The sequence below is a fragment of the Hordeum vulgare genome, chromosome 3H, assembly GCF_904849725.1.
Source record: "Hordeum vulgare subsp. vulgare chromosome 3H, MorexV3_pseudomolecules_assembly, whole genome shotgun sequence".
NCBI classification, from domain to species: Eukaryota; Viridiplantae; Streptophyta; class Magnoliopsida; order Poales; family Poaceae; genus Hordeum; species Hordeum vulgare.
Genome location: NC_058520.1, coordinates 508,484,016 through 508,505,835, shown reverse-complemented (window position 1 = coordinate 508,505,835; position 21,820 = coordinate 508,484,016). Strand labels below are relative to the sequence as shown.

The window sequence follows — 21,820 nt, the reverse complement described above, 5'->3', positions numbered from 1 at the left end:
CCTAGTCCAATCCTACTTGGAGTAGGACTCCACCTTCCCACTTGGAAACTCTTTCCACCTTGTGTTTTTCCCTTCTCAAACCTTATGGGCCTTAGTGGGAACTTATTCCAGGCCACTAGGGGCTGTTTTATCTCTTCCCATAGCCCATGAGACCCCTTGGGGCGTGACACCCCTCTCGATGGTCCACGTCACCCCTCCCGGCACTCCCGGTACACTACCGATGAGCCCGAAACTTTTCCGGTAATGCCCGAAAACTTTCCGGTAACCAAATGAGGTCATCCTATATATCAATCTTCATCTCCGGACCATTCTGGAAACCCTCGTGACGTCCGTGATCCCATCCGGGACTCCAAACAACATTCAATAACCAACCATATAACTCAAATACGCATAAAACATCGTCGAACCTTAAGTGTGCAGACCCTGCGGGTTCGAGAACTATGTAGACATGACCCGAGAGACTCCTCGGTCAATATCCAATAGCGGGACCTGGATGCCCATATTGGATCCTACATATTCTACGAAGATCTTATCGTTTGAACCTCAGTGCCAAGGATTCATATAATCCCGTATGTCATTCCCTTTGTCCTTCGGTATGTTACTTGCCCGAGATTCGATTGTCAGTATCCGCATACCTATTTCAATCTCATTTACCGGCAAGTCTCTTTACTCGTTCCATAATACAAGATCCCGCAACTTACACTAAGTCACATTGCTTGCAAGGCTTGTGTGTGATGTTGTATTACCGAGTGGGCCCCGAGATACCTCTCCGTCAGACGGAGTGACAAATCCCAGTCTTGATCCATACTAACTCAACGAACACCTTTGGAGATACCTGTAGAGCATCTTTATAGTCACCCAGTTACGTTGCGACGTTTGATACACATAAAGCATTCCTCCGGTGTCAGTGAGTTATATGATCTCATGGTCATAGGAACAAATACTTGACACGCAGAAAACAGTAGCAACAAAATGACACGATCAACATGCTACGTCTATTAGTTTGGGTCTAGTCCATCACATGATTCTCCTAATGATGTGATCCCGTTATCAAGTGACAACACTTGCCTATGGTCAGGAAACCTTGACCATCTTTGATCAACGAGCTAGTCAACTAGAGGCTTACTAGGGACAGTCTTTTTGTCTATGTATCCACACATGCACTGTGTTTCCAATCAATACAATTATAGCATGGATAATAAACGATTATCATGAACAAAGAAATATAATAATAACTAATTATTATTGCCTCTAGGGCATATTTCCAACATGTGCACCCCCTCCACTCATTCTAGCTCCCATCTGCTTCTCCTACCTCCAGAAAAAATCGTTTCGCAGCTCAAACCCGTGTTCTTGCTCTTCTTGCTGGGATTTTCGATCTCTTTGCTCAAGGCACCATTCTCTGAACTGTTTTGGGGAAATTACTCCTTGGTAAGTGACTCCTCCATTGGTCCAATTAGTTTTTGCTCTAGTGCCTTATACTTCGCGTATTTTTGCTACCTTGGTGACCCTGTTCTTGAGCTTTGCATGCTAATTTTAGCTGGTCCCAAGTAGTTTTGATGCGTAATATGGTCTCTAGGCACTTGTTGGAGTAGTTCTATGAGTTTTGTTGAGCCTTGTTCACTTTTCCTTAGAGTCACTAAAAATTTCAGAAATTTTCAGAGGTAGAAAAGGGAAAAGATGAGGAGGTTCTTAAGAGGCTCTTCAAGCTGTGACCCCAAGGATGATGGAAGTGAGAAGAAGCCCAAGTATCCGGTCCCTCGAGTCGCAGAAGGTCGAGCGTGCGAATGGCCAAGCGATGTGTTCTTACGCGCCGCTGGACTTTATGAGGACTTTTATCACTTGGTGGAGAATGCATGCCTTACCGCCTACGTTGAAGATAAGTGTCTGTAATGCCTCCTCCTCACTAATATATTCGTATAAAGCTTTAACTTCTACCCGAGGAAGAATCCTCCTATGGTTGAGTTCAAACTTTATGTTATCCCCCAGCGCATGTCACTCGAGGATTTTTGCAATGTTTGCAAATTGCCTTTTGTTGGGGATATTCATGAACCTCGTCCACTGGACTTGGAGGCTTTCATCGATACAATTGTTGTAGGGGAGGAGAGAGGAGTGTCTTGTGCTAGAGCTGCTAGCATACATTTTCCCGTGCTTCGGTACTTCTCATTATTTGTGGGAAAATGGTTGATTGGCCGTGGGAAAGCTGGGTCCCTTAGCTCCCCAGATCTTGCGGTCTTGTGCGAAGCCCTTTATAACGATAAAACTTATAGCTTGGGTGCTACAGTAGCTTAATGATTGAACACGGACCGTTCTAAAGGCGTTGTCTATGGAGGTATCTACGCTACCCGTCTTGCTAGACATTTTGAGATACCTATTAGACTGGACAAGGAAGAAGAGATTCTTCTTCCTGAGAGATATCTAGATTATGATAGCATGGTTCGCCATGACTTTCTGGATAGAGATATAAATAGAAGGATGATTTATAACCTGATATTTAGTGAGGGTACTCGTGAGACTATTACTTTGCCTGCTCCTTCGTTGTTCAATCTTCATGCAGGCAGGTACATTATTATGCCCTCGGACATCTACGCATATTGGGGCTTAGCCCAACCACAGGTTTCCGTGCCCGAGCCGCCAGTCGAGTACCAGACGCCAGTTTATCAGTGGGACCCAGAGGAGCTCACACAACAGTGGCATCCTCAGTCCACTCCAAAGTACCCCAGAGCTGGTTATTTCCCTCCTTGGGAGTAGACCAACTTAGGCCAAAAGCCTAAGCTTGGGGGAGTACGTGTTTCTCACCGACTTTACATTCTTGCTTATGCTTTCACTTTGTTCGTCGGTGTTCACACTTTGCCACTGTATCATCCATGCTAGTTTATTTTCTTTTTCTCGTTTTCTTTTCGTGTGTCTGTCTAGTTTGAGAAAACCCAAAAAGATTTTCTTTTTCTTCTTTTGCTTGTTGGGAGCTTTCCCGTGTAAATAGGTTTCTTTTTCTTTGGGTCAAGGTAGAAGACCATGTTTAGAATGTTTAGTGGCTCTCGCATGCATACCTGTTTAGCTATCAAGAGCCATATTACTTTGTCTTCTCCTTTGTGTTTGCCTGCAGATTCCAGCTTTAGTTGAATGCACGAGCACTCTTATTATTGTTCACATCATTCGGTCGTGCAAGTGAAAGGCAATAATGACGATATATAATGAAGTGACTGAGCCTGGAAAAGCTGGTATGAACTCTATCTATTTTGTTTTTGTAAATATGACTAGCTCACTCTTCCTAGTTCAGCTTTGTTGTGAGAGAAACATGTTTGCAATGACAACTTAGAGATCATAATTTCTGATGCCATGCTTAATTATCTAGGAGCTTATAATGGTTTGCCTTGGTTGCCAACATGAATTTTGAGATGACTAGGATGTAGTATGATATGATGGTATCCTCCTTTGAATGATTCGAGTGGCTTGACTTGGCACATGTTCACGCATGTCGTTGAAACAAAATCAACATAGTCTCTATGATATTCATGTTCATGGTGATTTATGTCTTACTCATGCTTGCACTCAATGTTAGTTAATCTCAATGCATTTTGATGACTGTTGTCGCTCTCTAGTTGGTCGCTTCCCAGTCTTTTGCTAGCCTTCACTTGTACTAAGCGGGAATACTGCTTGTGCATCCACTTCCCATAAACCCAAAGTTGTTCCATATGAGTCCACCATACCTACCTATATGCGGTATCTACCTGTCGTTCCAAGTAAATTTGCATGTGCCACTCTCTAAACCTTCAAGAAATAATCTGTTTTGCATGCCCGAACCGCTCATGTGGTGATAGGGGGCTATTAGTATCTTCCATGCTAGGCGTGTTATCCTCAATATGTGTTTATTCACTATCATTCACAAGAAAGGGGTCGGTAATTGGAATTCCCAGTTCCATGCTCAAATCAAAAAGATAATTGCAAACAAAACTCCCCCATGATTGATGTTGGTATGGACGGTACCCAGGATTCGGCTAGCCGTGGGGTGTGATTGATTGGTGGTGGGGGAGTCAAAACTTTACTTTTCTGTTTGGGAACTGCCTATAGCATGTGTAGCGTGGAAGATGTTGAGAACTCTTAGTCATTGTGTTGACAATGAAAGCATGCCGCCCAAAATTATTATCTCTGTTTTCAAAGCTTGAGCTGTGGCACCTCTGCAAATCAATGCTTCCCTCTGCGAAGGGCCTGTCTATTCATGTTCCTGTTGAGTCATCCTCCTCTTACAAAAGCACCAATTAGAGAGCACCTCTGTCATTTTTATGCTTTTCTTTTAACTGTGTTGAGTGTGACTGTGACTGGATCTTCTTTGCCATGAATTACAATGTTTAGTCAGCCCTTGGTCTTTGAAGGTGCTCTACATTTATGTTTTGCGGTCTCAGAAAGAGCTAGCGAGATACCATCTATTCGTAGTGCTTCATGATTGTTTTGATTGAAGTGTTGATGTTTGAGACTTATTATTATTTGCTCGCTAGTTGATTATGCCATTGATATGAGTTTACCGTGAGACCTAGATGTCATTTGCTTATGTGGTTTGCTTGTGATCTTGCTGAAACTCTGGATATGAGTTAGACATAGTTGCAACAACAAGATCAAACAGAGTTCGTCAAAGTTTTTATTTTGTCTCTTTCAGTTTGTCAACTGAATTGCTTGAGAACAAGCAAGGCTTTAAGCTTGGGGGAGCTGATACGCCTCCGTCGTATCTACTTTTCCGAACTCTTTTGCCCTTGTTTTGGACTCTAATTTGCATGGTTTGAATGGAACTAACACGGACTAACGCTATTTTCAGCAAAATTGCCATGGTGTTGTTTTTGTGCACAAATAAAAGTTCTCAGAATGACCTGAAAATTTACGGAGAATTTTTGTGGAATATATGAAAAGTACGTGCGCAAAGATCCACCGGAGGAGGTGAGCGAGTAGGCCACAAGCCCAGGAGGCGCGGCCACCCCCAGGCGGCACCTACCAGGCTTGCGGGGCCCACAGAGCTCCACCGCCTCCAAACTCAGCTCTATTTAGTCCGTCTCGACCAGAAAAAAATCAAGGAGAAGAGTTCATCGCGTTTTACGATACGAAGGCGCCGCCAGCTCCTGTTCTTCATCTGGAGGGCAGATCTGGAGTCCGTTCTGGGCTCCGGAGAGGGGAAATCGTCGCCATTGTCATCATCAACCTTCCTTCATCGCCAATTCCATGATGCTCTTCACCGTTCGTGAGTAATCTCATCGTAGGCTTGCTGGACGGTGATGAGTTGGATGAGATCTATCATGTAATCGAGTTAGTTTTGACGGAGATTGATCCCTAGTATCCACTATGTTCTGAGATTGATGTTGCTACTACTTTGCCATGCTTAATGCTTGTCACTAGGGCCCAAGTGCCATGATTTCAGATCTGAACCTATTATGTTGTCGCCAATATATGTGTGTTTTAGATCCTATCTTGCAAGTTGTAGTCACCTACTATGTGTTATGACCCGGCAACCCCGGAGTGACAATAGCCGGAACCACTCCCGGAGATGACCATAGTATGAGGAGTTCATGTATTCAGCAAATGTTAATGTGTTGGTCCGGTTCTTTATTAAAAGGAGAACCTTAATATCCCGTAGTTTCCCTTAGGACCCCGCTGCCACAGGAGGGATGGACAATAGATGTCATGCAAGTTCTTTTCCCTAAGCACGTATGACTACATACGGAATACATGCCTACATTAGATTGACGAACGGGAGCTAGTTACTTACCTCTCCGTGTTATAGCTGTTACACGATGATTCACATCCGGCATAATCATCCATCACCGATCAAATGCCTATGAGTCTTTTACTACTGGTCCTTGCTATGTTACTTTGCCGCTACTGTTGTCATTGCTGCTACTGTTACTCTGTTGCGGGAGAGTACAACGGGTTGCGGGAGAGTGAACCGCTGAATATAGATGGGGGAAGATGATGGAGATGTTGGTGAAGATGACGGAGGTGTTGCTGTAGATCGCCGTCACACGATGATGTCCCGGGCGGCGTTCCAGCACCGCCGGGAGAGAGGGGGAGAGAACCCCCCTCCTTATTCTTCTTCCTTGACCTCCTCCCTAGATGGGAGAAGGGTTTCCCCTGTGGTCCATGGTCTCCATGGCGGCAGATGGGCGAGAGCCCCTCCGAGATTGGATCTCTCTCTGTGTGTCCTTGTGTTTCTGCGCTCCCAGATTCTGCGTTTCACCGTTTCTTAAATTTCCGGAGATCCGTAACTCCGATTGGGCTGAAATTTTAACACGGTTTTGTTCCGGATATTATCTTTCTTGCAGCGAAAGAAGGGCTCCAACCGCCTTAAGGAGTGGCCACAAGCCCCCTTGCCGCGGGCCCATCCCCTGGCCGCGGCGACATGGCTTGTGGGCACTCCGTGCATCGCCTCGCGTTGATTATTCTTCCCAAAAAACATAAATATTCCAAAAATAATCCCCGTAAGTTTTTATTACGTTTGGACTTCGTTTGGTATGGATATTCTGTGAAACAAAAAACATGCAACAAACAGGAACTGGCACTGGGCACTGGATCAATATGTTAGTCCCAAAAATAGTACAAAAAGTTGCCAAAAGTATATGAAAGTTGTAGAATATTGACATGAAACAATAAAAAAATATAGATACGACGGAGACGTATCAGCATCCCCAAGCTTAATTCCTGCTCGTCCTCGAGTAGGTAAATGATAAAAAAGGTAATTTTTGATGTGGAATTCTACCTAGCATAATCTTGATCATATAATCTAATCATGGCATGAATACTAAAACACGAGTGATTCGAAGCAATAGTCTATCATTTGACATAAAGACAATAATATTTCAAGCATACTAACAAAGCAATCATGTCTTCTCAAAATATCATGGCCAAAGAAAGTTATCCCTACAAAATCATATAGTCTGGCTATGCTCCATCTTCCCCACACAACGTATTTAAATCATGCACAACCCCGGTTTTAGCCAAGCAATTGTTTCATACTTTAGTGTTCTCAAACCTTTTCAACTTTCACGCAATACATGAGCATGAGCTATGGACATAGCACTATAGGTGGAATAGAATATGGTGGTCATGGAGAAGACAAAAAAGGAGATAGTCTCACATCAACTAGGCGTATGAACGGGCTATGGAGATGCCCATCAATAGATATCAATGTGTGTGAGTAGGGATTTCCACACAACGGATGCACTAGAGCTTATAAGTGTATGAAAGCTCACAAAAGAAACTAGTGGGTGTGCACCCAACTTGCTTGCTCACGAAGACCTAGGGCAATTTTGAGGAAGCCCATCATTAGAATATACAAGCCAAGTTATATAATGAAAATTTCCCACTAGTATATGGAAGTGATAACATAGGAGACTCTCTGTCATGAAGATCATAGTGCTATTTGAAGCACAAGTGTGGAAAGAGGATAGTAGCAATTGTCCCTTCTCTCTTTTCACTCATTTTTTGTGGGCTCTTTGGCCTCTTTTTTTTGTGGGCATCTTTGGCCTCTTTTTTGTAAATGGGCTTCGATGGCCTCTTTTATTTCCTCACATGGGACAATGCTCTATTAATAATGATCAACACACTTACAACTCAATACTTAGAGCAATGATGACTCTATATGAAATGCCTTCGGTAGTGTACCGTGACAATGATCTAGCATAGCAATGGCATCAAAAAACGGACAAGCCATGGAAACATCATGCTAGCTATCTTACGATCATGCAATGGCAATATGGAAGTGGTGGCACATGTCATGAGACAGAATGGTGGTAGTTGCATGGCAATATATCTCGGAATGGCTATGAAAATGTCATAATAGGTAGGTATGATGGCTGTTTTGAGGGAGGCTATATGGTGGGTGTAATGCACCGACGAAAGTTGCGCGGTACTAGAGAGGCTAGCAATGATGGAAGGGTGAGAGTGCGTATAATCCATGGACTCAACCTTAGTCATAAAGAACTCACATAGTTATTGCAAAAGTCTATTAGTCATCGAAACAAGGTATTACACGCATGCTCCTAGGGGAAAGGTTGGTAGGAGTTAGCCATCGCGCGATCCCGACCTCCACACAAAGGATGACAATCAATAAATAAATCATGCCCCGACTTCATCACATAACGGTTCACCATACGTGCATGCTACGGGAATTACAAACCTTAACACAAGTATTTCTAAAAAACATAATTACTCACTAGCATGACTCTAATATCACATATTCATGTCGCAAAACTGTTGCAAGGAATCAAACATATCAAACATATCATGTTCAGTGATCTACAAGTTTTATGTAGGATTTTATGACTAACCATGTGAATGGCCAACTCCTTTTAACTCTCTAAATAGGTATAAGTGAAGCATGAGAGTTTAATTCTTTCTGCAAAAGATATGCCCCGCTCTAACAAATATAAGTGAAGCAAAAGAGCATTCTACAAATGGCGATTTTCTATGTGTAGGGAAACAGGCAATCCAAACTTCAAAAGATATAAGTGAAGCACATGAAGCATTTTATAAATCCAACCAAGGACTTTCTCATACCAGCATGGTGCATAAAAGAAAAAGGAAAAATGAACACAAAAGACGCTCCAAGCATTTGCACATATCATGTGACGAATTAAAATATAGCTCCGAGTAAAATTACCGATAGATTGTAGACAAAAGAGGGGATGCCTTCCGGGGCATCCCCAAGCTTAGACGCTTGAGTCTTCCTTGAATATTACCTTGGGGTGCCTCGGGCATCCCAAGCTTAGGCTCTTGCCTCTCCTTATTCCTTCATCTATCGTGCTCTCACCCAAAACTTGAAAACTTCAATCACACAAAACTCAACAAAACTTCATGAGATCCGTTAGTATAATAGAATAAATCACCACTTCAAGTACTGTTGTGGACTCATTCTAAATTCATATTAGCATTATATCTACTGTAATCCAACTTCACCATAGTTCATACCCCCCGATACTACCCATAGATTCATCAGAATAAGAGAACAATGCATAGAAAACAGAATCTGTCAAAGCAGAACTGTCTGTAACAATCTGTATATTCCGTATACTTCTGATATCTCAAAAAATCTGACAACTTACGAACGTCTGAAAAATTTGCATATCAATCAGCAACAAAAAGAATCAACTAAAAAGCTCTTCCAAAATAAAAATGAAAATTGATTTTGTGAGCAGAAAGTTTCTGTCTTTTCTCAGCGTGATCAAACAACTATCACCCAAACTAATCATAAAGGATTTACTTGGCACATTATTTTTAAAAACACAAAGGAATTGTACAAGGGGATAATTATTTTTGTGAGAAACTTCCATGAAAAATTCTACATTGTTTCCATGAGCATGAACACAAGTGTTCAAGGTCGACCCTCACTTCCGCAATGCATCACCTTTCAATCGCTTCTCTTTTTGAAAAAGTTTTAAGTTCCCCTCTATATATTTTTTTGTTTTTAAACTAAATAAAAGCACTCAACAGAAATAAATGACTCTCTAAAACTTCCGGGTTGTCTCCCAGGCAGCGCTTTCTTTAAAGCCATTAAGCTAGGCATAAAGTGCTCAAGTAATGGATCCACCCGGATCCCAAGGTATATCAAAGCCAATTTTAATTAGCAATGATTTGAAATTTAGTAGTGAGCACAAGGTAACATATATCATGCAATGATGAAGTCTAACTATCTTCCTATGCATTGGCATGTCATAAAAGAACAATTCATGTACATCAAGTAAAGGCCAATACATAACATAAGCAGTTTCTTGCAATCTTATCGTATTGGAAACATATAGAGGTGGAAATGTAGTTCCTCTCTCCTAATAACTGCAAGTAGGAGCAGAAAACACATGCATATTATATTCATCAAAATCATCATGTGTAACATAAGGAACTATAGCTAGCTCATCTTCATAAGCATCATTCATAATGGCATCATGGCCACAAGCATAGCAAGCATCAAGTTCATCAAAAAGAGATATTTCAAACGAATCCAAGGGATCATAGCATTCATCCTTCAGTAAGAATGAAGGAAAATTAAATAATGTATGAGTAGAAGAGTTACTCTCATTAGAAGGTGGACACGGGTAGCTAGTCCGCTCTTCCTCCTTTTGTTCTTCGCTCTCCTCTTCATCTTTTTCATCTAATGAGCTCACAATTTCAGCATTTTCTTCTTCCATAATTTCCTGCAAAATAATAGTCACTTCTTGGGCATCATAGGATTTCTCCTTAAATCGTTCAATATGGGCATTATATTCATAATTAGTATAACAATAACGAAGCATAGCCAAATTTTCAGATCGGTAAGGAGCATCATCATTATCATCACACCTTTTAAACAAAGCCTCAATTTCATAAGCACCCATAAAAGCAACAAACTCTTCTATTTGATCCACATCATAGTAATCATATATACCATTAGCATAAGAAGCCAAGGTTCTATGATCATTAAATTCACAAGAAAAGGGAAGGTGTGGAGCCTTCATCATAGAGCAACAAGTAACACCATATCCCTTGCATAGTTCCCAGGCATACCATTTCAACAAATGGATTTGATCCCATAAAAGTTTCCCTTTTTGAGTCAAGCGATAATCCCTAAAGTATTCACGTAGATCCAACGTGTATCCCATTATATAATTGAATGGGGATTTCTCAGGATTATTAAAGAAATGCATAATGTTTTCCACATAACGAGCCTCGAGGGTTTTAGGAGTTTCCCCATCTCCATGAGTAGCAAGTACACCTATTTTTTTTGGTATTTCGTGTTCCATATCCATAACTAAAGATAGAGAACAACTTAGAACAACAAATAAATCTACTTAGTCATAAAGCAAACAAGCACACACGAGGATATTCACCCCACGCTATTGCTCCCTGGCAACGGCGCGAGAAAAAGGTCTTGATAACCCACAAGTATAGGGGATCAATTGTAGCCTTTCTCGATAAGTAAGAGTGTCGAACCCAACAGGAGCTAAAGGTAGGACAAATATTCCCTCAAGTTCTATCGACCACCGATACAACTCTACGCACACTTTACGTTCGCTTTACCTAGAACAAGTATGAAACTAGAAGTACTTTGTAGGAGTGATAGGATAGGCTAGCAAGAAAGTAAAGAACACGTAAATAAAACTAGGGGCTGGTTAGATAAAGAAACAACTACGAGTGTCTAACGAGTGTGGAAAAGTGGTGGTAGGAGTTGCAGAATTGTCCCTAAGCAATTGACCACGTTACTAGATCGATATCAAGTATCATGTGGGAGAGGCCTCTGCTAGCATGTCATCCCTTACTTGGAATTATATGCACTTATGATTGGAACTATTAGCAAGCGTCAGCAACTACTAACGTTCATTAAGGTAAAACCCAACCATAGCAATAAGATATATTGGTCCCCCTTCAATCCCATATGCATCAATTTCTATACTAGGTTTGAAGCTTCTGTCACTCTAGCCTGCCAATACATAGTCCTATCAACATACAACTAACCCTATGATGTGATCCATGCGCGCGATCATATGATGGGCACCAAAGGACAGCAACATAACCACAAGCAAATTAAACCAATCATAGCAATTCATCAATCACCGATAGGACAACGATAATCTACTCAGACATCATATGATAGCAACACATCATTGGATGATAATATTTAGCATAAAGCACCATGTTCAAGTAGAGGGTACAGCAGGTTGCGGGAGAGTGAATCGCTGAATATAGATGAGGGAAGATGATGGAGATGTTGGTGAAGATGACGAAGGTGTTTGTGTAGATCGCCGTCACACGATGATGTCCCGGGCGGCGTTTCGGCTCCGCCGGGAGAGAGGGGGAGAGAGCCCCCCTCCTTCTTCTTCTTCCTTGAGCTCCTCCCTAGATGGGAGAAGGGTTTCCCCTCTGGTCCATGGTCTCCATGGCGGCGGAGGGGCGAGAGCCCCTCCGAGATTGGATCTCTCTCTCTGTGTCCTTCTGTTTTTGCGCTCCGAGATTCTGCGTTTCACCGTTTCTTAAATTCCCGGAGATACGTAACTCCGATCGGGCTGAAATTTTAACACAATTTTCTTCCGGATATTATCTTTCTTGCAGCGAAAGAAGGGCTCAACCGCCTTAAGGAGTGGCCACAAGCCCCCCTGCCGCGGGCCCATCCCCTGGCCACGGCGACGGGGCTTGTGGGCACTCCGTGCATCGCCTCGTGTTGATTCTTCTTCCCAAAAATCATAAATGTTCCAAAAAAAATCCTCGTAAGTTTTTATTACCTTTGGACTTCGTTTGGTATGGATATTCTACGAAACAAAAAACATGCAACAAATAGGAACTGGCACTAGGCACTGGATCAATATGTTAGTCCCAAAAATAGTATAAAAAGTTGCCAAAAGTATATGAAAGTTGTAGAATATTGGCATGAAACAATAAATAATTATAGATACGACGGAGATGTATCATGCGTCGACTTCACGAGCCTCAACAAGGCTTGCCCCCAGGACCCGTTTCCGCTGCCACACATCGACAAGATCGTGGATTCCACCGCGGAGTGCGATCTCCTGTGCTTCCTGGATGCATTCTCGGGTTACCACCAGATCAAGATGGTGGTGGAGGATGTCGAGAAGACGGCCTTCCTCTCTCCGTGCGGTGTATACTACTACGAGTGCATGCCCTTCGGGCTGCGTAATGCCGGGGCAACCTTCGAGCGACTGATGCATATCGCTCTGGGGCCGCAGCTCGGGAGGAACGCAGAAGCCTACATCAATGACATCATGGTCAAGTCCAGGGTGGAAAAAACCCTGGTAGAGGACCTGGAGGAGACCTTCGCCATCCTAAGAGAGGTAAACTTGAAGCTCAACCCCGAGAGATCCACCCAACCAGCTGACGGCGACCACCTCTCCCCTACCCCCAACGATGACCTACCGGCCTCCGATCTCCGACCTCTACCCCACTGCCGGCACACCCAACCCTCTCCTCTCCCCAGCCGCCGAGTCCAACCTCCACAGCTCTCACCCGCACCCAAAACCCTAGCTCGTGCACATGGCGACGAGGCCCGCCCGCCGCGACCACCGACAAGGAGGAGGAGCGAGATGCCCGACCTGCAGTGCGACGGGGACGGGGTGTGCATGGTGTGCCGCGCGGCGCCGCCGCCGGAGGTGGAGCTGCTGCGCTGCGTGACCTGCGCGACGTCGTGGCACTCCCCGTGCCTCTCGAAGCCCCCTGCACTCACTGATGCGGTCGGCTGGGCCTGCCCCGACTTCGGCGACGAGGGCCCGCCCCCCACCGCGGCCCTTGGGGGCGCCGGCAGCGGGAGCGGCCTCCTCGCCACCATCCGCGAGATCGAGGCTGACGCGATCCTCTTCGAGCAGGACAAGGCGTGGCGCCGCCAGGAACTGCTTGGCGGGAAGAGCGTCGCCGCCGGCAGTGGGACGACGACGACGACGAGGAACAAGACGAAGACGGCGAGGACAACACGCTTGAGATCGTCGGCAAGAACTTCAGCTGCGTCTTCTGCATGAAGCTCCCCGAGCGCCCCGTCACCATGAGCACTCCTCAGTCCCCTCATCCCATCCCCTCCTCTATTCTCCGCCGTCAGTTTTCATCAAATTAGTAAATGCCCATGACTAAATCCATCCTTGCTTTGCTGCTGCTATTAGTACATTAGTACTACCACCTCACAATTATTTACTGTGTCTGGAGCCCGGATCTCCCGTCGCTCGTCGTATAATCACAGGCTTGTCCGTGTGTGCGTGCTTGATTTAATAATGGTTGAATCCTGCATCATTAGATGTGTCCTGGGTCACCGCTTCCATTTCTTCCAGCATAATCATCGCCCATCGTGCTGTGACATCAATTGGTTCCAGTTCGTTCAGACGCGCTTCAAAGACGCCCAGTTACCTCCTGTGTTTTTCGTTGTTGTTTGTAGGTGTTATGTTATTTATACATCATTATTTTGATGGTATGCATGTTCTATGCTTTTCTGTAGTCAGATAGTAGCAAAGGATCACAGCCTCGCTTGCTGCGAGCGAATCCCTTGATAATGAGATGCACACACCAGTAATGATAATGATCTATCTCCGTCTTGGTCATCGCTTACATCTGCACATATAATGATCTATGTGTAGGACAACCCTGGTCTATTTGTTGTGTTGCTACACCATCATTTATTTTCTGATGATATGCATGTTCGGTGCTTGTCTGTAGTTTACAAGGTGTAAATGATGACAGACTTGTCTGTTCATGGCTAATCACCTGCAAACTGCAATAGCAAGGATGGCCTTTGTTTGCAAGTATTGTTCAGCATTGCTTCCATCTGCACATATGAATTATAGCTCTAGAACAGTTGTGGTATATTTATTTTCTGTTGATGGCTTGCGTGTTTTCTGCTTGTCTGTAGATAGATATGAGTAGAGGATCATCATCTCGTCTGTTTGTGGGTTTAATCACCTGTGAACTTTTATAACAGCAGGAATGGTATTTACCTGGGAGCATTGTTCAGCTTTGCTTATATCTGCCCGTATGGATCCTAGCTATACAAAAGTTATTGTCTATTTGTTGTTATTACTACAGCACCATGTATTTTTCTGATGATGGCAGTTTGGTGCTTGTCTGTAGTCAAATAGGAGTAAAGGATCACAACTTTGTCTATTGTGGGATATGTTGGAATTATGCCCTAGAGGCAATGATAAATAAGTTATTATTATAATTCCTGTATCAAGATAATCGTTTATTATCCATGCTATAATTGTATTGAATGAAGACTTAGATACATGTGTGGATACATAGACAAGACACTGTCCCTAGCAAGCCTCTAGTTGGCTAGCCAGTTGATCAAGGATAGTCAGGGTCTTCTGACTATGTACAATGTGTTGTTGCTTGATAACTAGATCACGTCATTGGGAGAATCATGTGATGGACTAGACCCAAACTAATAGACGTAGCATGTTGATCGTGTCATTTTGTTGCTACTGTTTTCTGCGTGTTAAGTATTTATTCCTATGACCATGAGATCATATAACTCACTGACACCGGAGGAATGCTTTGTGTGTATCAAACGTCACAACGTAACTGGGTGACTATAAAGATGCTATACAGGTATCTCCGAAGGTGTTCGTTGAGTTAGTATGGATCAAGACTGGGATTTGTCACTCCGTTTGACGGAGAGGTATCTCGGGGCCCACTCGGTAATACAAACATCACACACAAGCCTTGCAAGCAATGTGACTTAGTGTAAGTTGCGGGATCTTGTATTATGGAACGAGTAAAGAGACTTGCCGGTAAACGAGATTGAAATAGGTATGCGGATACTGACGATCGAATCTCGGGAAGTAACATACCGAAGGACAAAGGGAATGACATACGGGACTATATGAATCCTTGGCACTGAGGTTCAAACGATAAGATCTTCGTAGAATATGTAGGATCCAATATGGGCATCCAGGTCCTGCTATTGGATATTGACCGAGGAGTCCCTCGGGTCATGTCTACATAGTTCTCGAACCCGCAGGGTCTGCACACTTAAGGTTCGACGTTGTTTTATGCGTATTTGAGTTATATGGTTGGTTACCGAATGTTGTTCGGAGTCCCGGATGAGATCACAGACGTCACGAGGGTTTCCGGAATGGTCCGGAGACAAAGATTGATATACAGGATGACCTCATTTGATTACCGAAAGGTTTTCGGATTTACCGGGAATGTACCGGGAATGGCGAATGGGTTCCGAATGTTCGCCGGGGGGGGGGGGGGAGCCCACCCCGGGGAAGCCCATAGGCCTTAGGGGTGCCGCACCAGCCCTTAGTGGGCTGGTGGGAAAGCCCAAGAAGGCCCCTCCGCAGGAATAAAAGAAATCAAAGAGAAAAGAAAAAAGGGGAAGTGGGAAGGAAGGGAAGGACTCCACCTTCCAATCATAGTTGGACTAGGATTGGAGGAGGAATCCTCCTCCCCCCTTCGGCCGACCTCCTTGGGGCTCCTTGAGCCTCAAGTCAAGGCCCCTCCCCTCCCACCTATATATATGGAGGTTTTAGGGCTGATTTGGGACAACTTTTCCACGGCAGCCCGACCACATACCTCCACGGTTTTTCCTCTAGATCGCGTTTCTGCAGAGCTCGGGCGGAGCCCTGCTGAGATTAGATCACCACCAACCTCCGGAGCGCCGTCACGCTGCCGGAGAACTCATCTACCTCTCTGTCTCTCTTGCTGGATCAAGAAGGCCGAGATCATCGTCGAGCTGTACGTGTGCTGAACGCGGAGGTGCCGTCCGTTCGGCACTAGATCGGAGCGGATCGTGGGACGGATCGCAGGACGGTTCATGTGACGGTTCACGGGGAGGATCGAGGGACGTGAGGACGTTCCACTACATCAACCGCGTTTATTAACACTTCTGTTGTGTGATCTACAAGGGTACGTAGATCTGAAATCCCCCTCGTAGATGGACATCACCATGATAGGTCTTCGTGCGTGTAGGAAATTTTTGTTTCCCATGCGACGTTCCCCAACAGTGGCATCATGAGCTAGGTTTATGCATAGATGTCATCTCGAGTAGAACACAAAATTTTTTGTGGGCGGTGATGTGCGATTTGCTGCCCTCCTTAGTATTTTCTTGATTCCGCGGTATTGTTGGATCCAAGCGGCTCGGACTGACATTACTCGTACGCTTACGAGAGACTGGTTTCATCGCTACGAGCAACTCCGTTGCTCAAAGATGACTGGCGAGTGTCGGTTTCTCCAACTCTAGTTGAATCGGATTTGACCGAGGAGGTCCTTGGAGGAGGTTAAATAGCAATTCATATATCTTCTTGTGGTGTTTGCGTAAGTAAGATGCGATCCTACTAGATACCCATGGTCACCACGTAAAACATGCAACAACAATTAGAGGACGTCTAACTTGTTTTTGCAGGGTATGCTTGTGATGTGATGTGATATATTGGATGTATGAGATGATCATGTTGTAATAGTTAATATCGACTTGCACGTCGATGGTACGGCAACTGGCAGGAGCCATAGGGTTGTCTTTAAACTAAAATTTGTGCTTGCAGATGCGTTTACTATATTGCTAGGATGTAGCTTTAGTAGTAATAGCATAAGTAGCACGACAACCCCGATGGCGACACGTTGATGGAGATCATGGTGTGGTGCCGGTGACAAGAAGATCGTGCCGGTGCTTTGGTGATGGAGATCAAGAAGCACGTGATGATGGCCATATCATGTCACTTATGAATTGCATGTGATGTTAATCCTTTTATGCACCTTATTTTGCTTAGAACGACAGTAGCATTATGAGGTGATCTCTCACTAAATTTTCAAGACGAAAATGTGTTCTCCCCGACTGTGCACCGCTGCTACAGTTCGTCGTTTTGAGACACCACGTGATGATCGGGTGTGATAGACTGAACGTTCACATACAACGGGTGCAAAACAGTTGCACACGCGGAACACTCGGGTTAAGCTTGACGAGCCTAGCATGTGCAGACATGGCCTCGGAACACATGAGACCGAAAGGTCGATCATGAATCATATAGTTGATATGATTAGCATAGGGATGCTTACCACTGAAACTATCCTCAACTCACGTGATGATCGGACTTGAGCTAGTGGAATTGGATCATGAACCACTCAAATGACTAGAGAGATGTACTGTTTGAGTGGGAGTTTAGCAAGTAATTTGATTAAGTTAAACTCTAATTATCTTGAACATAGTCTAAGTCCACTATGAATATATTTGTGTTGTAGATCATGGCTGACGCGACAGTCACCCTGAATTTTAATACGTTCCTAGAGAAACCTAAGTTGAAAGATGATGGAAGCAACTTTGTAGACTAGGCTCGTAATCTTAAGTTGATCCTGCAAGCTAGGAAGAAGGATTATGTCCTTAATGCTGCGCTAGGAGATGAGCCACCCGCTATGGCTGACCAAGATGTTAAGTACGCTTGGTTAACACGTAAGGAGGACTACTCAGTAGTTCAATGTGCAGTCTTGTATGGCTTAGAGTCGGGACTTCAACGTCGCTTTGAGCGTCATGGAGCATACGAGATGTTCAAGGAGTTGAAGTTTATCTTTCAGAAGAACGCCCGGATCGAGAGGTATGAGACCTTCGATAAATTATATGCTTGCAAGATGGAGGAGAATTCGTCTGTCAGTGAACATGTGCTCAAAATGTGTGCGTACTCAAACCATCTAGCTGAGCTGGGGATAGAACTCCCGCAAGAGGCTATCACTGACATAATTCTTCAATCACTGCCGCCAAGCTATAAGGGCTTTGTGTTGAACTACAACATGCAAGGGATGAACAAGTCACCCGGCGAGTTGTTCGCGATGCTGAAAGTCGCAGAGTCAGAACTCCGTAAAGAGCATCAAGTGTTGATGGTGAATAAGACCACTAGTTTCAAGAGAAACGACAAAGGAAAGAAGGGTAATTCAAAGAAGAGGGGCAAGCCTGTTGCCAATCCGACGAAGAAATCCAAAGCTGGACCTAAGCCTGAAATGGAGTGCTATTATTGCAAGGGTATGGGTCACTCGAAGTGGAACTGCCCCAAGTATCTGGCTGATAAGAAGGCGGCTAAAGAAAAATCAGGTATATTTGATATACATGTTATTGATGTGTACTTAACCAGCTCTCGTAGTAGTGCCTGGGTATTCGATACTGGTTCTGTTGCTCACATTTGCAACTCGAAATAGGAACTGCGGAATAAGCGAAGGCTGGCAAAGGATGAAGTGACGATGCACGTGGGAAATGGTTCCAAGGTTGATGCAATCGCCGCCGGCACAATTTCACTTCAGTTACCATCAGGATTAGTTATGAACTTGAATAATTGTTATTTAGTGTGTGCGTTAAGCATGAACATTATATTTGGATCTTGTTTATTGCGAGACGGTTACTCGTTTAAATCAGAGAATAATGGTTGTTCTATTTCTATGAGTAATATCTTTTATGGTCATGCACCCAATGTGAGAGGATTGTTCATATTTAATCTTGGTAGTGATAATAAACATATACATAACATTGAGTAAGTGCAAGTGGGAGACTGTTGGAATTATGCCGTAGAGGCAATGATAAATAAGTTATTATTATCCATGCCATAATTGTATTGAATGAAGACTTAGATACATGTGTGGATACATAGATAAAACACTGTCCCTAGCAAGCCTCTAGTTGGCTAGCGAGTTGATCAAGGATAGTCAGGGTCTTCTGACTATGTACAAGGTGTTGTTGCTTGATAAATGGATCACGTCATTGGGAGAATCATGTGATGGACTAGACCCAAACTAATAGACGTAGCATGTTGATTGTGTCATTTTGTTGCTACTGTTTTCTGCGTGTCAAGTATTTATTCCTATGACCATGAGATCATATAACTCATTGACACCAGAGGAATGCTTTGTGTGTATCAAACGTTGCAACGTAACTGGGTGACTATAAAGATGCTCTACAGGTATCTCCGAAGGTGTTCGTTGAGTTAGTATGGATCAAGACTGGGATTTGTCACTCCGTGTGACGGAGAGGTATCTCGGGGCCCACTCGGTAATACAAACATCACACACAAGCCTTGCAAGCAATGTGACTTAGTGTAAGTTGCGGGATCTTGTATTACAGAACGAGTAAAGAGACTTGCCGGTAAACGAGATTGAAATAGGCATGCGGATACCGACGATCGAATCTTGGGCAAGTAACATACCGAAGGACAAAGGGAATGACATACAGTATTATATGAATCCTTGGCACTGAGGTTCAAACGATAAGATCTTCATAGAATATGTAGGATCCAATATGGGCATCCACGCCCCGCTATTGGTTGACCGAGGATTCCCTCGGGTCATGTCTACATAGTTCTCGAACCCGCAGGGTCTGCACACTTAAGGTTCGACGTTGTTTTATGCGTATTTGAGTTATATGGTTGGTTACCGAATGTTGTTCGGAGTCCCGGATGAGATCACACACATCACGAGGGTTTCCGGAATGGTCCGGAGACGAAGATTGATATATAGGATGACCTCATTTGATTACCGGAAGGTTTTCGGAATTACCGGGAATGTACCGGGGATGACGAATGGGTTTCGGATGTTCACCGGGGGGGGGGACCCCTGGGAAGCCCATAGGCGTTAGGGGTGCTATACCAGCCCTTAGTGGGCTGGTGGGCAAGCCCAAGAAGGCCCGTGCGCAGGAATAAAAGAAATCAAAGAGAAAAAAAGGGGAAGTGGGAAGGAAGGGAAGGACTCCACCTTCCAATCCTAGTTGGACTAGGATTGGAGGAGGAATCCTCCTCCCCCCTTCGGCCGACCCCCTTGGGGCTCCTTGAGCCTCAAGTCAAGGCCCCTCCCCTCCCACCTATATATGCAGAGGTTTTAGGGCTGATTTGAGACAACTTTTCCACGGTGGCCCGACCACATACCTCCACGGGTTTTCCTCTAGATCGCGTTTCTGCGGAGCTCGGGCGGAGCCCTGCTGAGATTAGATCACCACCAACCTCCGGAGTGCCGTCACGCTGCCGGAGAACTCATCTACCTCTCCGTCTCTCTTGCTGGATTAAGAAGGCCGAGATCATCGTCGAGCTGTACGTGTGCTGAACGCGGAGGTGCCGTCCGTTCGACACTAGATTGGAGCGGATCATGGGATGGATCGCGGGACGGTTCGTGGGATGGTTCGCGGGGCGGATTGAGGGATGTGAGGACGTTCCACTACATCAATCGCGTTTATTAACGCTTCTGCTGTGTGATCTACAAGGGTACGTAGATCTAAAATCCCCCTCATAGATGGACATCACCATGATAGGTCTTCGTGCGCGTAGGAATTTTTTTGTTTCCCATGAGACGTTCCCCAACAGGATAATCACCTGTGAACTTCAACAGTTGCTAAAAATTGTAGTAACCTGGCCACTGTACACAGAAGGGCTCTTGTGGTGTGGTGTTCACAATGATACCTGGATAGGCTGGGCATATGTAGGGTATTGCAACTTAGTGTAGATAGCCTTGCTTTCCTGCTCCTTTTGATGGTTTGTTAAGTCTATTCACCTTTATTGGTTTGTTTGCTAATGTGCGGTCTGTAGACCAAGTGATTTGATTTGCCCTTATATTTGATAGTATCTAGTACTGCCTATGGTATTTTGTTTATGTGTGTGTGTGGCAGTGTGATTAAATACTTGGTCCGTGCTACATTTTAAAGGGGTAAAAACATAATCACAATATATGAATGAAGTAATGTCTGTTATATACAACTCTCCAAACTCCTTCAATGCTGATTAGTAGAGTATTAATTTACAACTAAAGTGATTGATACTTAGTATTGGCCACTCTTTGGTTTATTTTGAGTGTTAATTGAAAACATGTCTTATGTTTCCTTTCATCACCAATGCTACTTTCGTTTTGAGTCAGGTCTAGCTACACACCTTAGCCAGCTGGCCAACATGTCTTATGTTTCCTTTCATCACCAATGCTACTTTAGTTTTGGTCACTCTTTGATTTCTTTTGAGTGTTAGTTGAAAACATATTGGATTCCTTCCATCCCCTCCCCGTGTTCTCCGCCGTCAGTTTTCTAATTAATAATTAATGCCCAAGATTAAATCCATCCTCGCTCTATTGTTGCTAGTAGTACTACTACTACTATCTCGCAATTATTTACTGTGTCTGGAGCAAAGTAAAAATGCTCTCACAAGGAATCCAACATTAGTAGTATTTCTGTTTTCTCACCACCGTAGCTAATGACTGTTTCCACTGTGCAAAATGTTCGACGTTTGGTGCTTGCAAAATCCCGTCCAAGACCGTACGACCTTCCAAGGTGCGTGTTTCTAATGTGGATTTTAAGAACTAAAGTTCACAAATGCCATGCTGCATTCTTAAAGAAAATGTTCATATTGGGGTATCCCAGTTTGAG

The 21,820-nt window shown here is 44.1% G+C and overlaps 1 pseudogene; it reads left to right on the top strand.

The window, feature by feature from the left end:
* The first annotated feature begins 13,046 nt into the window (after positions 1 to 13,046).
* LOC123442953 lies at positions 13,047 to 13,567 on the top strand (annotated as a pseudogene).
* Positions 13,568 to 21,820: the final 8,253 nt, after the last annotated feature.